The sequence below is a fragment of the Condylura cristata genome, unplaced genomic scaffold (genome assembly GCF_000260355.1).
Source record: "Condylura cristata isolate star-nosed mole 26May11 unplaced genomic scaffold, ConCri1.0 scaffold00009, whole genome shotgun sequence".
Classification (NCBI taxonomy): Eukaryota; Metazoa; Chordata; class Mammalia; order Eulipotyphla; family Talpidae; genus Condylura; species Condylura cristata.
This window is the reverse complement of record NW_004567110.1, coordinates 59,575,514-59,592,177: the sequence shown is the minus strand read 5'-3', so window position 1 is coordinate 59,592,177 and position 16,664 is coordinate 59,575,514. Positions and strand designations below refer to the sequence as shown.

Here is a 16,664-nt window from a genome sequence, read left to right as displayed (position 1 = left end):
CTAGAAAAACTTTCAAAACAGCAATGTTTTCCATTACTTCTAACCTAGAAAAAGGCTAAACCAAATACAGAATACAGCTGAGTAGTGTAGTTTCAGCCCATAAAGTGACAATGTTCTTAGGATAGAATGAGATTAACCAGGGCCTGAAAGCAAAGTGTACTTATTTTCAACCCCTTGGGTCAGGCTTTCAAAGTAAGACTTATGTAAAGCCAGAAAGAAAAAGAAAAATACTGGGTGGTTTCACTCATAGCAGGAGCATAAAGGGGGCATGGGGGTGGAGATAATAATGAACTACTATATACCAGAGACATTTTATGGGGGCAGAATGGGGAATAGGATAAAAAATGGGGTGGGTGGGAGAAGTGCACTGGACTATGGTGATGGCACACAGGTGATTTGGTGATGGGAAGCCCACAGGGATTACAACTGAGATGGAAAAAGGCACAAAATGATGTAAAAATAAACTATTAAATAAAGGCTTATTTAATTTGAAAAATAATGAGTTCAAAAGAATATTCACATTAAAAAAAATGGTTCAATGTAGAACTACACAATTGGGGATCTCATCTGTTCCATTAATTAATATACTAAGATAAACCAAAACATGACTTCACACCAAAGATAATCATTCTATTATAGAATGCAAAGAATGGCTTTTTATAGCATATAATTTTATATCTAGTCATAATCTTTTCTGTCTTTTTGTTGTTGTTTTCACCTGGAAAATAAGATCATTATATCAGTTGGTATCTATGGGTCTTTTAAAAACCCTCAGGAAGTCTAAGTTAATTTACAGATAAAGAATATAAGTAGTTAACTACAAAATTTAGTCTTAGAAAAACAGCATCCTTTTCCAAAGGACAATGATCATGTCATATGGACACTAGCAAAAGTTGTATAAAAAAAATAACCTATTTGTATAACAGTCTTCATTTTTCAACATACATGATCAAGTCAAATAATTTCACAATGACATTAGGATAGTTAGTACAGAACTGGTAGAATCACCTGCAACCACACAAGTGAAAAAAAAATTAGAAAAAGGAAATTATTTGTTCTAGATTTTCCAAATAATATTTTGTCTTAACAGATCTTCCTTTACTACCAATTAACATTCACATTATCAGAATGAAAATACACAATTAAAAATGTAGGAATGAGATACTTATAAGAAAGAAGACACAAATGCCTGTAATTGGTAATTCAGCCTCATTTCACTTATTGGAATAAACAATTCTATTTTTAATTTTAATCATGACCCACACAAATTTAAAAAGTTCGTGGCCCTCCCTGGTGGCGCAGCGGGTTAAAGCACTGCACTAAGAAGCTTAAACCACTTCCGCATGAGTTCGATCCCCGCCTGCCCCGGAGGAGACCACATGGTGCGGCAGACCTCTCCTGACCCGCCCACTGCTGCCCTCAGCAGTGTACTTCATCAATCTGCCTGTTCTGCACCCAACTCTGTTCCTGGTGAATCTTCTCACCCTCCGCATCTCTGGCCTGTACCCCAGTTCTGTATGATTAAATAAATAAATCTTTAAAAAAAAAAGTTCGTAAACATGAACTGCATCTTAAGTTTATTACTAGAATGCTATAGGTTCTACAATAAGTGCTAGGATGTACTTAAGGTAATTAATTTGCCATGAATGGTTCCTTGAATCAATACAGGTTGTTTAGAGAAAACTGTCTACAAACAACTAAATTGCCTGTGTAAGTTTTTCTACATTCTAACGCAGTACCTTACTCAAGGTTGCTTTTAACAACTTCATCACTGGTCGAGCAAGTTGAATAAGAAATAGGCACACTAGAAAAGAACATCAACAATAATGTTAGTTGACATACTATCTCTTTTCAAGGACATTAATTTGTTAAATAAGTGCAATTTCAGAAAAGGTTTAAAAATTACTTCCAGTTTGGCTAAGATTAATTCTTAGTACTAAATTTCTTTAAAGCATGGAATTATTTCTTACTAGTCTTCAACTATAAGCCACAGTCAAACTGAACAAAATTAGGATTAACAGTTTTAAAATAAAGGGACTCTCAACAGCCATGATCATGTAAGTAAGAGTATGACTGTGTTCCAAAAATTTATTTATCGAAACTGAAACCTGAAAAACAGGCAGCAGGCTAGACTGGCCAACAAGTCATAATTTGCTGATACTTGCCAGTTCCATTTTCTTCTCAATCCACAGCAGCCCCATAAATACTCCACTACCTTCAATCCGTCATTCTAACTTTCTGCCTCTCTTCTTGCAGAGATCCTGAACCAAGTCATCTCTCTTCTCTGTGTTTTACACTATGGAATGTTACTGAACAAAAAAAATCCATTAGTTGGACTGGTGCCACAAAGGGTTCATGTTCCTCAAACTGACTTGGATTTTCAACAGCATCTAACAACACCTATCTTTATATCCACTCTAAATCCCACCTACCCTTTACAGCAAACTCAAACATTACACCCACTGCGCTATCCTCTTAAGATAGATGCCTCTCATTCAATAAAACCATACTTCATGTTTCACAGGGAAAAGTTATGAAACAAAAGCCTCTACTCCCCAGGTTCGCTAACCCCATCCTACCTGACAATAGTACTGCAACTATGGCTGCATTTGTACTTACATCCACAGACAAGCAGGATGCTAAATTCAAACTCAGTTTGGAAATTAATAAACCTGATTCTGTTCACATCACTAAATTATTAGATGCCTAGCACTCAACGGTTTTATAATTATTTCTAAAATCAATCTAGGAGAAGAAACCCTATCTCCTAGAAAATTTCTGTCAGCCCATCCCCAGAACAGTCAGAAATCATATGTATGGTAGCCCAGACTACCATAACAAAATACTAGATGGAGTAACTTAAACAATATTTATCTCATAGTTCTGGAATCTAGAAATCCAAGTCAAGGTGCCAGCATGCCCAGGTTGTGAATAAAACTCATTCCAGTTCTGCAGATGATCACCTTTTCACTGTTTCTTCACATGGCCTTTCATATGTGCCCAGAGAAATAAGTAAACTCCCTGGTCTCTCTTCTTACAAAGGCACTAATCCCCAGGATCAGAGGTTCACCCTTTTGACCTTGGTTACTTCCTTAGAGATCCCCTCCTCTCCAAGCATAACTTCACAGGGGGTTAGGACTTCAACAACAACCACCAAAAAAATGTAAGGACAGAAATATTCAGCCCCTAGTAGTGCCTTTCTTCAGTACTCACAAACTATCTTTGGCATGATATTCATGTGATAAAAATGAAAAGGTTAGACCAATACTTGCATTACACAGATCCAAAGGCTGACCATTTTGCTTCTGAAATGAGGGTGCTTTATAACACATAAGAGATAATTCAAGATCCCCCACAAGTGAATTTAGTTTAGCTTCCCAATTATTTAAAATACATTTAAAAAGAAAGAAAGAAACATAAATCTCCCCACTAAAGTTAAATGTTCCATGGTCTTTCTATGTCCTGCTGTGGGCACATATCATTGGAGAAGAGACAGAAGTCTTCCAGAGCTTACAGTTTAGCTGATAATACTACACACAAAAAAAGCATATATACTATAGTTTCTAAATCACTCCACAGATCTACAAACACAGCTTGGATAGATGACAACTTCTTTGGCATCTTAATTTTTTTATAGTTGAAGTACTATGGTAACAGCAGTGAAATAAGGCCAAATCAAAAACAAACTACGCTACGCTGCTGTTATTTGAAATCTCATTCTGGAATTTAAAGTTTATATCCATGACAACAGACATAGTCTATATATTTTCTTGTACAAATAAACCCATTAATTTAAACATGTTAAAAAGGCAAGAAAATATAAGCAATACAGTCATAAAGAAGAAAACCCTGAAATAAAGTTAGTCACACTGTCATAGGGCAAAATTACTTTTTCAAGGTTATATTGACAGAATTTATAGGTCCAGCATCTAGTTTTTTTCCCTAAATACATCATAAAATGAAAGCTCAAAAAGTGACACGAGATGAAATGCCCTCCCAGTTTTAAAAACAACCACAAAATCCTTAGATTGTTAAAATAAATTGACACTGAAGTGTAGAATACTTGCTCAAACTGTTGACAGAGACAATTTGAGTCAGTGTAGTAAAGAGAGAGTAAAGCTCAAATATCTAGCTCAGAGACTATGACTCCATCTTGACATTTAAATGTGAAAGGAAAAAGAGGACTAAATCAACAACAGCCAAGAACTGCTGTTTGGAAACAAAATTAAAAAGTAGGAACTGGCCTCTAAATCAAAAGGCACCTAGGGGCCCTCCTTTGGGCGCACTGGGTTAAGCACAATACTATGAAGTAATCCACAGCCACTGCAACATGAGTTCGATCCCTAGCCAGGGAGGTGACCCACATGGTGTAACAGAACTCGCCTGTCTTGTCCACTGCTCTCCTCAGCAGTGTTTCAGGAGATCTATCTGTTCTGCTTCCCACTCTCTTTAGAGAACCACCCCCACCTTTGACCTGTGCTCCAGTTCTTATATGCATAAATCTTTAAAAAAACTAAATAAATTCTGGCAAATTCCATTTTACCATCATCTTAACTAGAAGTTAACCTACCATCATTTTAATAGAAGTTCTGAAAAGACAAAGGGTGTAAAAGTAATGTAGATAATGTTTAAAAAACAACATAACGTCATGTTGCCTTGAATTTCAGAAATTAGGTATAGATCAAAAATATTCTACTTTCTGCATCAATTCTAACTGACAGGAAATATCTAGCCATAGCATGAGTAAATGTCAGAAAGTGAGTGAAGAACACCACACTTTGCTTCTTGGTCTGGTACATGGTTTAACCAGTTCCTACTACGCAGGAGGTTTTAGTGTCACCAGGCTACAAAAGCCTCCCCTGGAGCAGTTTACAGAAGATAGCTTCTGAAGATACATCTCTAAGAACATCTTTCCTTGGTACCCCCAAAAAAAGATTTCTGGCAAATTCCATTAAGACAGCAACTTCTCTGCTATCCAAGAATTGCACACTCATTCAAAAAGTCTAGATCTCAGCCTTGTGTGAGCCTTTTCCTTGATATTCAACTATAGTCCTATGTCTTCTATTTACTACTAAATTCTTTAGTCTGTCTGCTTATTAGCCAATCTCATTACATTTCATAATTCTTTGCATTACACTTTCTCTATTCAAATTACTATGTGACCTTTCTTTCCTATTTGTACTAGAGTGTCATAAACCTGTAAAGAATATACTTCAGAGTTCAAAGAGTGAAGGACAAGAAAATGGTTAATAAATCAACTGAGAAGATGATATAGATCCTGTTACTTTGCCAGACCAAACATCCAAAATCGCTTTATTTGACTTAAACTTACTGTACCCCGCAAACACCTCCTTTCTCCACCAAAGTGCTTACAAAAGTTTAGCTCAGTATGAGAAAAGTTTACATACAACAGTCACTTTTCTTAGCTATAACCTCCAGGACATTTGCAACAAATTCAAAATTGTCCACATTTTAATGCAGCATGATTCCAGCTTGAAGAGGGAGTACTCTTTTCAAAAGACTGCCTGCCAGTGAATACTTTCTGTGTATCACTAAAATGGACTAAGAAAAGGTATTCAAAAAGAATATTAAGACATTTAGAAGCAGGATTTGATTTTTAAAATGGTTTACACAACAGAAAGCACTAAAGGATGCCAAAGGAAAGAAGCAGACATTGTACTTCATAAATAACTTTGGGCTAACAATGAGAAAAAGGTCCAGAATCAAATATATTTATTAAAGTTACAATTCCCAACCTTTACCTTAACACTGACATTAAACTTAACCACTGGCCATTAACCTATCAATTCACCAGTTTTAGAACTCAACTGAACTACCATATATATTCAAATTTAGTAAATATTTTATCTTGCACCACTAGATAAAAATGAGTTAATACTACTGGTAACTGAAATAGTTCTTTAGATTTCAAACACTAAAAACAAAGTCTTTCTATACAACATAAGAGTTCTACACTATTTTTGCAGAATTCAACCATTTCTTGGTGACTCCAATTCAGAACACTTGTGATAATGCTCCTCAGTAGTCAAATGGTACAGTATAAATACTCTACAATCCAGAATTTTGTCTTTCTCTTCCAGTACAATAACATCTCACCCAGTACAATAACATCTCATCTCTATAGTGTGACGACTGAAGTGTTTTGTTGTATTTTACATACAACCATGCTAGGCCTATGTGACACCACATCTTGACCTTGATTTTATAGCACTCTCTCTCCTTGCTCTGTCTAGGCCATTTTTTTAAATCTCCTGGCTCCACTGCTATGATATTGAAGGTGAGACTGGTCCCAAGATTGGTCTTTAATTAAATGGATGCTATTGGTATTTTAGATGCCTCATTCTCTGCCAAGTGTTGCCTGATATCATAAATATTTGAAAAGTAGATTATGTCTTACAGAATAATATTGCCTCTATTATCACTGTATCATTGCTTGAATCTTCACTGCAAATAAAACTGTGGCATGTTTTAATTGCATTAATTCATTTAATTGCACTGCATTCAATCTTAACAGAATATGGTGCGCTGGTATTATTTTTAAGAATCCGAAAACAGTAGATGACTGCTCTCATCTGTCCATTGCACTTCTTGAATGAGGAAGATAGTAAATGGGTACAAATAGTCAGGAACAGGGTGCCCCAAGCTCAGGTGTCCCAAGACGATTTATCAATATGAATAAGGAACAATGGGTTAGAACCAACAGGGTATCCAAACGCCTTCATATAATTATCAACCTGACTGAGAAACAATCGATTCAAGGTGCCCCCCTACGCAATCAAACATGGAATGTTCAGAACATCAATACAATACCAAAATGCTAAAGCAACAGAATGAAACTAGTTCAAGGGAAAACTCAGTGGGCCTTTAACTTAGAAGAACTTCCCAACCAATTAGAAGGAGACACGTCGCCAAGATAACCAATGACCAAACTCCCACCCTTTGCCCATATAAACACCTACTTATTGCCCCCTGGGTGGGTACCCAGTTGAGACTTCTCCCTGCTCAGAAATCTTCCTCTTATCTCTCAAGGCATCTCCTGCTTCTATGCCTACCTCTGGTCTTCAATATTGAATTCTTGCCTCCTGAACCCAAAGAACCCAGGGGTGGCCCCCAGCTTTGATTCACTCTCAGCACAGGTTGCCTTTCCTGTTCTAAAAAAAAATAAAAATAAAAATAAATAAGTGGGTGGGAGGGGACAAGAAAAGGTATTAAACAACTTGCTTAGGCCTATGCAACTATCAGGAGGCAGAAAAGAAGTTGAAGTCTCTATCTATTTTGCATCAAAATCTGTGTCTTTAAACTCTGGATATCCTTTCATCTAAAAGAGTACAGACTCAGAATAAAGTTAACTTTGAGTTCTTCACACATCTATAAAATAACACACTCCCCCACTCTTTGACAAGAATGCTGTGAAGATTAAATAGTGAAAGTTAGGTGAACATGTCAGAACACTACAGATATGAGCATTATCTAACACAATTCAAGGAAGCACCATTTGCAATAAAACAGTGAGTTTTATTGAAACATATACTGCATGCCAGTGTGAACAGTGTCTCCCAAAGAGATGAATGGCAGATGCCCAAAAACGTATGCACCTGTGTATGTGTGTGTATACAGATAACACACACATAGTGTGTGTGAATTCATGCATACATATATCTATATAATTTGTTTTAGTGTGACAATTCCTCTTACTGTTATCTAGGTACAATGGCAGTGATTATTAAAATAGCATTAACTGAACAAATCCTTACAGGAAAAAAAAGTTTACTTAAAGCTTTCTTTACCACAAACAATGATACACCTGGTGATTTCCTACACTTTCCCTTTAGAACCAAAGCAACAAATTGTTACAGCACACAGATATTTTGTAGAAAGTTCAAATCTTTCTTTTACCATTTCTAATTTCTCTGGCTCAAAAATCAATAAATGCTTAAATCACTCTAGTTGCAGGGATAAAAATCAAGTCCATCACAATGGTTTAGAATATATTAAGTAGTAATTACTTTAGAATGGAATTTATAATATGTTATTTCACAATAGATACCACCAGGCTTTTGCTGGGAAATAAAACTGATGTGAATACCTTCTTCATGTGCTCCAAAGTTTGCTCTTATATTTGAGTAACAAGGTGGCCAAGAATTTCAAAATCCACTCTAGTCATCAAGAGACTACAATGAAAACATGAGAAGTGAGTACCAGGATCCTCAAGAATCAGAGGGATAAAATAAGAAATCCTTCTAAACACTGTAAAACAAAGATTTGTTTTTTGAGCAACAGTATTTCTACAGATTTCTTTCTTTAAACTTAAGATGGCCTACAAAGATATGGAGTAAAAGCTCTGAAGTATTAATCTAGGGGCACTGAGAGACAAGTGCCCTGCCTGATGCATCCACCCACAAGCCTGTGGCTACTATCACCAAGTTAAACCCCCAAACACGTGGTTGTAGGTGTGCGCACAAAGCAACTGACATGGTAAGTCAAAGGCCTGTCACAGTTTTGGCTGCTTAGCAAAGTATCCCAACTACAGAAAAGTCAAGCACTCACATTTCCCATGTTTCCACTACCAAATTCACTACCCTCACGGTAGTTATAAAGGTAGGCTTTTCAGTTGATGTTCACAACAGAGCAGTCTCACAGTATTTATTAGAAAATATACCAATCCCAAGTAAACAGTACTGGTATCTGTTTCTTCTTTATCCTTATTCTCTTGTCTTTCTACAATGAATCCCTATTACTATAATGAGGAAAGGGCAGCACAAACCAATGGCGTTTTACTTATTTTTTTCACAATGACTAGTAAATTACATATAAATGACCAAGAGAATTATAGGTGTGGAGAAATTAGCCAATACAAATTAAGATTTTTAGAAAATCTAAATCATATGGACCTAAGCAACTTTAAGTAAACCTTAAAAGAAATGACATATATAGCAACACTTAAAAAATTATTTTTGAGACCTATCAAAAAAGGAAAGCTTTCAAAGCCCATATTTAGGACAAAACAAGTATAAAATAATAAATACATCAGGATCTCCCTAGTGGCCCAATGGGTTAAAGCACAGCACTAGTTAGACCCCAGCGAAGGAGGTGACCCACATGGCCCACCGGGCAGAGCAGACCTCTCTCCTGTCCAACCGGCTGTTCTCCTCAGCAGTGTATTTCACTATATCTGCCTGTTCTGCTCCGTGCTCTGTCTCTGATGAATCCTCTCACCCCACCTCCCAACACGTCTGGCTCGTACCTCAGTTCTTGTATGCATAAAAATAAATAAACCTTAAAAAAGAAAAAGAAAACACATCACTATTCAGTAAATTACATGCTACTACTACTTAAAAAAAAAAAAAGTCTGGGAAACCTTAGGTGACCTGATATACCAACTTCAGAACCTTAAATAACTGTTACATTTCACACAATACTCTTTATTTATAGCATCCTACCTCGTATCCCATCATCACTATTCACTTGATTATTACATGCAATGACTTTCATCTCTTTTACCGTTTACTTGTTATTTGGTAGGTTTCTGACATTAAAATGAAGAAAGATGCTTTCACATAAAAGTCTGAAAGGATTCACTTCAAACTTAAAAATCATTCCTCAAAAAAGTCATGCGGAACACATGAAAACAGGGAGGTCTGCTGAAGAACACTTGTTTAACTTCATTTATTTCAGTAGTTTAAATTGTTCAACAAACAATAATACAATTTAAAAAATGGCCACATAAAATATATTGAATTGTAGACCATGGTATTTTCGTCACAGAGATCCCTTAGTTTACCCCCTAAATAGATTTCCAACATTAAATATAGTACTGTAGGCCACAGTCCCAGAAACCTGTTTCCAGTATCATTTCTAAACACTGATTATTGAGGGCTGATTCTCACCAAGAACAGACAATCAGTTACAGAAGCAACTACCACTATCATTCCCACTCTTCCAATTCACTCACCAACTCTGAATTCCAGCCAGCATCTTCACCTGATTCTAGTCTCCTCTCATTCCATTTAACCCACTAATCATCAGACATGAGAAAGAACCTATTTCATTCCCTACCAAGAAACATCCATTTCAGCTTTCAGACTTTATTTTCTCCTACAGGCAAAAATCTACATTTTATTTCTCTTCCCTCAAAGTGTTGCCTTAATAGATAAAATAGTAAAAACAGTAAAAAATTTAAAACAATCTAAATGGGTCTCAGTAGGAAATATGATTAATTATAACACACGTGTACACATATTTAACAGAAACTTTGAGGCTGCACAATTATTTTTAAAGAATGAACTTCTCTGCAAATATGAAGTGAATAACTGCAGTGTGTTTCATCTAGATAAGCAGGCAAAAGGTTATTCACATTTATTGTATATAAAGAAAGTAACAGTTTTTGTTATCTAGGAGATGTCATCCCAGTTGCTTTTATGTCACTGCCACTTTTCCTCAAAAGTGGGAGGCTAAGAAGACATTTTCAATTTATAACACTTTTTGTGTCACTTAACATTTAATCTACTTTAAAGACCTATTTTTATATCAATGAATGATTTTAAACCTAAATACCTCAACTAAATTTAAAAACTAAAATAAAACTTATTACTTTAAAGTTTTAAACCTGGGCATGTTAATTGACAAACTGATCTGAAAATCAATCTCACACCTTTCATAATCATGCATTTAGCATTAAAAAAAAAAAAACTCCAAATATCTCCCTCCCTATCACCACCACAAAATTAATCTACTTTCTCAATCCAAACAGCAAGGGTTATGTTTTTACTTAATAAAACAAGACTAGTTACTTAAACTACTAAACTATACTAAGTGTATAAAAGGAAGATTAAGAGAAATATACAATTGAAACCTTGCAAAGTAATCATGAACCTTGAGAGAATCAAATGATAGGTTCACATGATCTTCAGAAAAGCAAAGAGCTATGGCTTATATAAAGTCATTTCAGCTGATCATAGTTAGAACTTCCTGATAATCACCAAAAAGAACAAAACAACATCACAGAATAAGTGAAGTTTTATTCTTTTAAATTTACAGAAGCACAGACGATACTGTGAGGTCATAGGACTTATGACAATATTGTAGTTCATATGAAAATGTTAATAATTCAATAGCTTTGAAAAGAATTCAAATGTCAAAAACAATTTTAAGAATTTTAATATACAATATTGATTTGCAGGTATCTGCATAAAAGAAAAAAATCATTTTTAAAATTTTCAAACTTAGAATTACCTAGTAATCACTGTAAAAAGAATGTATTTAAGAGCCTCCAAGAAAAATCTAGTTTTACACACACACACACACACACACACACACTTGAAAACTCCAATAAACTACTGTGTCATCTAAAGTAAGAAACTAATGCCATTAAAGGTGTCTTTAAACACATAGAATTTTCATATTCATTCGTACATACTTCCTAAGTATCCAATGGGAGGTACAGTAAGACAGTTTCTACATTCAAACATTTTATAATCCATTAAGAGTGTATGTAAATTATAGCTGGCGTACTTAAAAATACTGTGTAGAAGGCACTGTAATGAAGTTAAACAGCTATCAGAATGACTGGAGATATTAGTATCATACAAAAAAAGGCAAGGGAAAGGGAGAAAGGGGATCTATGGAAATGTGGCTTATGAGGTAGTCTTTAACATGGAGGACTTCAATAGGCAGAGACAGGAAAAGAAAACTCCAAGAAGTGAAACTGCATGAGAAAAAAATAGTAAAGTAAAAATTAAGTTTGAGTAAAACAAGAAATAATTTAAATGGAGCAGTGGAGCCAAATAATGCAGTATTGAAAGACAACACTGAGGAGCAAGGACTTCATTCCAGCTGACCAGGAGGTATTCAGTAGAAGCACAGTGGTCAAGAACACAAACTTAAAAGACATGCTTGTAATCAAATTCCAGTTCTACCTAACAACACTCCTTCAGGTTCATGCATAGTGGGAGATAATATTTGCAACTATAAGCCTATCATAAAGACCAAGAACAAAGCATTCACACAGCCACTGACTTAAGAAATGTTTTCAATTTGCTTTTTGTTTCTGTCATCTGGCACTGAAAACATAAGAGGTGCACTTAGGACAATTAATATGATGGCCATATGCATTATGAACAGTAAAGACTATAGATTAAGAATGTCTCCTGTTAATGGCAGTTGAAGCAAAGGGTTGAAAAACGCAGGGTTACTGAAAAACTTGAATGTAGTAGGAGAAACAATATGTAGTAAAAGAAAAAAAGTCTGGGAAAAGAGTGAAGATTTGGTTTTGACCCTAGGTAATCAAGAAAATGTCTGTCATAAATGTAAGCAAGTAAGGAAAGAATTAAATTTGCAAAATAAAGTCTGTTTATTCTGCAATGTTTTTTCAAGATATCAAAATGACAGCCATTTAAAAGAGTTTATCAAGGAGAACAATAACGAAGAACAAGAATGAAGTTGAAGAACATGAAATTAGTGAGGCAGACCGGGGACTTAGCAAAAGGAGAAAAATGAACAGTCTGTGTAGGACCCAAAAGGAGAAAATATACCTCTATAGAATATAAGGCAACTGTATCCCCCTTCAGGTAAGAAGTGAGATGAAAAGTGTGAACAAAAGTCACAAAAGAACAAATTTAAGATACTGCTTTGTAGAAAACGACACATAAGACAGCGATTTCACAGTGCTTTATACTCTACAGCTTTTCAGATGTTCATTGTACCTTGTATTATAAACTAAATTAACATGATAACGTGATTACTAGATTTATTAGAGCCTAAAAGTTACTGAAAAGTGTTAATTATTCCAACTCAAGTCCCAGAAGGACAGTTAACATAAGAATTATGATTAGCTATAATATTTTCAGTATTTCATTACTCAAATAACTTTTTTCAAGGGTGGGTCTGTTATGGGCTGAATGTTTGTGACCTTCAAAAAAAAAAACGAAGCTAATCTCCAATTTTGGAGGTGGGGCCTTTGGTAGTTAATTGGTAATTGAGAGGTAATTAAGAGGGAAAATTTTTTAAACCTAAATCCCACCTGAAGCTCCTTTTACTATCCCTCACAAGACCCAAATAATTGATTTCTAGCTACTCAGGAATACATACAGTCAAAAGGATATTCAGCCTAAATTTAAAAAGTAACTTTCTATTGCTTTCTGTTAACAAAAAAATCTCTTACTATTCAATAATTTTAGAAAATACATATACACAGCATTGAGTTCCTCACTTTCTAAGAGCTTACCAGTAGTTCTTAACATATACTAACCACTTTTCAACACCAGACTTTTCTCTCCTACTACTAAAAACACCAGCCACATCCAGTATAAAGTATTCAATAAATAAGTGACAACAGCTATACCTCCCAATTAAATGTGACTCCAACTAGCACCTTTAATAATTGGTAAAAATAAAAATTCAAGTATTTTCCTATGTTTCTTTTCAAACATATTATTACAACTGAACAAATTTTAACTTCAGAATTTGCCCTATTTCTTTAAACTACAGTGTTGCCACATCTACAGGAAAACTGAAACAGACTAACAATTCCATAATATGAAGATGCATACTCTGTCATGATGCATCTTAAATAAACCAACTTTAATCTTTTTAGCACCCTCCCTGTATTCTTTTCATTATAGTTTACAAATAGTAAACTGAACTCTTAAATATAGCAAAGGAAATAAGATTATCCATCCAAGTTTGTAAGGAATAAAAATATCAGTAAGAGCTACAACTTAACTATGATATCCAGCATAGCTCCCCATATTCTTGGTTAATAGCATCAGCTCAAAGAATATTTAATAGGCCCTCCCTTGTGGCGAAGAGGGTTAAAGCACAGCACTAAGAAGCTAAAGCCACTTCCGCAAGTGTTTGATTCCCACCTGCCCCGGAGGTGACCACATGGTGTGGCAGACCTCTCCTGACCCACCCGCTGCTCCCTTCAAGCAGTGTACTTCATCCATCTGCCTGTTCTGCTCCCCACTCTGTCTCTGGTGAAGCCTCTTGCCGCCCCTGAGCCTCTGGCCTGTACCCCTGTTCTGTATGCACAAATAAATAAATCTATTTAAAAAAAAAAAAGAAAGAAAGAATATTTAATAATATGCCATCAGAAACACCTGGTCCAAAAAGTTAACATTGGCATTTTATACTAAATCCTTTGGATTATTTTTCAAGGAACATGACCATATTCAGGTCTCTATTTTTGTTAGCAACTTGGAATTTCCAAAACAATAAACAGGAGGAAATTCTAAGATCAATAATTTTTAAGTTTCACTAGTGGAAGGCAGTATGGCAGAGGAGAAAACAGTTACACATGCCTGAATCTAATGCAATCACCACTACCTAAAGTGAAATGGGATGAGAGCAATTTAATCACTCAGTTTGTTAGTCTATTGAACAGAGCCAATGCCCCAAGCTGCTATGAAAAACATGTAAGAAAGAGTGTATTACTATCATCAATAACTAATATATTGTGGGAGTTTTTGTTTGCTTTTTGCTTTAGCATGACCCCTCAAGTTAATACAGTGCTACCCAAGTTAGTCTAAGATTTCAGAATACACATGGTTCAGAATCAGACTGTTTTTGTGTTTGTTTTAGTTGTTTCCCCTGAAATCTAGCACTCATATTGAGCATCAGTACATTTTCAATTAAAAAAAGAATTCAGTGATTAAATCAACAAAGCCTCCAGCTCTTCCGTGAACAGAAATATAAAAACAAGGATTTTTTTAGCTTTGTCTTACTTAACAGTAACACTAACCATTGTTCCATTTATCTGATCACTTACTCCTTCAGGCTTACCATCAAAATAGTTAGTCCCAGGCAGTGTGAGGTTTTGAAGCTTTTCTCTCTTCTCTGAAATACAAACTTCAGGGTTACTGGCACCTTACCTTCTCGTCACACTTCCGACAAGGAAATGAGTTTGTTCTCAACTAACCATGTAGAATCTGGATTTACCTTTTTAAAAACACTAAAAAAGTAACGATCTATTTTAGTAGATCGTTTTATGGTGTCTTTCAAGCTCCATGTAATCTACCACTAACCTCTGTGGAAATGCTATTACTCAATTTGCCTAATATGCAAATATTCCAACCTGGCGTTAAGTCTCAAAGTTTGACCAGTTTTAAAAATAATGATCTGTATCCCTTGTTAAAGTTATTTAAAAGCTAAGAAAATACTGGAGGCACTGTTCAGCGCAAAAAAAGAAAAGCCTGTTTAGAATTTTAAAAGAATGAAGTATGTAATGAAGTAAGATACCGGTGAGTACTACTGTTTAACAAAAACTATATACAAAAGTGATGCCTATTTTGTTTGTAAGCATACTTACTGTACGCGCAGAAAATCTGAAAGGTTAAACACCACACTTCAAGTCTGGCTACCAACCCTAGCTACTAAGAGGAAAGGGGGGAGGTGTGGGGCGGGGAGGCAACGCTGACGTCTTCATTGTTTGGCTGCTAATTTTTTTTCTTAAAGAGCACGTAGTATTTTTGTAAATTAAAAAAAAAAATAGGCGAAAAGAACTATTGGTGAAACTGTACTTTCTCTTCCGTATCCAAATTCTTGAACTTTGTGATTTGAAAAGCAATGTTGATTTCTCGGTTGTTTTTAAAAGGGCATATCCAAGAAGTTTAAAACAGAATCTTGGATTTACAAAATGAACCCCTCCGGTTCTACTCTACGCTTGGGTTTGAAATACCCTGGCGACAGGCACTGCACTTAATAGTAGTACACACTCAAACAAAAAAAAGAAAGGAAGGAAATGCTAACGCCAGCACGGCTCTTCGGTCCCTTCGCAGTCCCAGTCCCAGCCCCCAAGATTTCCCTGAAGCTACGTAGATAGAATTCTCTTCCTTCAAAATCAAAACAAACAACAGAAAGTCACGGGGTAGAGCTGAAAAGGCCTGATGAAGCCCGCGGAAATCTGAGGACAGCAAGGTGGGGGAGTCTGCGTGGTCCCCCAACACGAGCAGAGCCGGGGGAGCGTGGGAATCCCTAGCCCCCCACCCAGATCCCCGGCCCTTCTACTCACAGGTCCCCAAGGATCCCGGTCCTGACCTCCTGGCCATTTCGAGCCCCCAGCCTCCCTCGACCAGCCCCTTCCCGACTCCTAAGCTCCGGACCCCCAAGTCTCCCTCGAGCCCCCTACGCCAGCCGAGGCGCGCCCCCACTGCCCGCCGACTCCCGCACGCGAGACCCAGAGCCCCCGGGCGGCTGCGTTACCTGTGGCGAGGCGGTCGGTCCGGCCAGCCGCAGCGGCGCGCAGGTTCAGGCGCTAGGACTCGGAGGGCTCCGCGGCAGCCGGCCGCCGCCACCGCCACAACAACACGGCCTCCCCCACCGCCGCCGCCGGGGGGAGGGGCGGAGCCGGGACCCAAGGCTGGGGAAGCCCAGACCTCGCGGCCTTCAGAGTCGTCGGGGACCTGGGCATGCGCAAAGAGCCGCGTGCGCGAGGGCAGCTTCGCTAGGACGCCGAAGTCAACAAGGCTTGGGGACGCCCCCATCCGGCTCCGCCCCACTCTGAGATCGCTCCGCCCCCAGACCCAAACAACGCGAGGTCTTGACAGGGGCTTGGGGACGGCGGCGGTTGAATTAGATCCCGCGAGATCAAGGCTTCGGTTTCTCCTCCCCCTCCCCAGCTGAGTGGAGAAGATGCTGTCTCTGGGGGC

The 16,664-nt window shown here is 37.0% G+C and overlaps 1 protein-coding gene across 2 annotated transcripts in view; it reads right to left on the bottom strand.

Annotated features, from left to right (window-relative positions):
• PCMTD1 (protein-L-isoaspartate (D-aspartate) O-methyltransferase domain containing 1) overlaps positions 1-16,453 on the bottom strand; it is a 62,881-nt gene extending 46,428 nt beyond the window's left edge. The window contains exon 1 of one of the 2 annotated variants that reach the window (XM_012723094.1): positions 16,219-16,453. The gene's annotated coding sequence lies outside the window, so the exon portion shown is untranslated. The remainder of the gene's footprint in view (positions 1-16,218) is intronic. The other variant, XM_004679885.2, reaches the window with a different exon arrangement.
• Positions 16,454-16,664: the final 211 nt, after the last annotated feature.